A 633-nucleotide genomic window follows, 5' to 3' on the forward strand; every position below is an offset into this window, starting at 1 on the left:
TTTTTGTTTTTTTTTTGGCCTTCTTGGAATTTTTTTTTTTTTTTTTTTTTTTTTTTTTTACAATTTTTGACAGGTCAATTGACCGAACTTTGACTGGTTGAATACTCAACCCTAAAAAAACAAACAACATTTATCATCATCTATAGTGCATTTTTTGCATCTGACATAGCAAAGGCCATCACTTCTCTCTTGCGACACTAAGTTCCATAGTCTAGGTACAGCTTCCAAGCAAGTTCTACTGGCTCTGCTCACATGTCTTCCCCTCCTGGTCAACAGTTTAAACACTACTCTGGAACACAGCTGTCATGAGAGATTATGATCATGGCAGTTAAGCAAATAACTGCAGCCAGTACCAGAGAGGACTGTGACTGTTGAGGCAGACATCTCAAATGGGATTCTGTGCTCTGTTTGATATCAGAGAGATTTAGAACTGGAAGGTATCTAAATAATATTGGTGATTTGGCCCATATTGCCTCAGTAGGTCTTGCATTCACTTCATATAAATATTGAGTAATATAGGAGACAGAATAGAGACCCAACAGATAAGGGCTTTGGATATTGAAGATTAGTGACCTGTAATTATCCTTTGAGTCTAGTATGATGTCAATTTTCTGAGGGGGGGGGGGGGGCCTT

The 633-nt window shown here is 38.2% G+C and overlaps 1 protein-coding gene across 1 annotated transcript in view; it reads right to left on the bottom strand.

Moving 5' to 3' along the window:
* SERTM1 (serine rich and transmembrane domain containing 1) overlaps positions 1-633 on the bottom strand; it is a 16,780-nt gene that overhangs the window by 15,884 nt on the left and 263 nt on the right. The window lies entirely within an intron of this gene.

Source organism: Alligator sinensis, unplaced genomic scaffold (assembly GCF_000455745.1).
Source record: "Alligator sinensis unplaced genomic scaffold, ASM45574v1 scaffold413_1, whole genome shotgun sequence".
Taxonomy (NCBI): domain Eukaryota; kingdom Metazoa; phylum Chordata; order Crocodylia; family Alligatoridae; genus Alligator; species Alligator sinensis.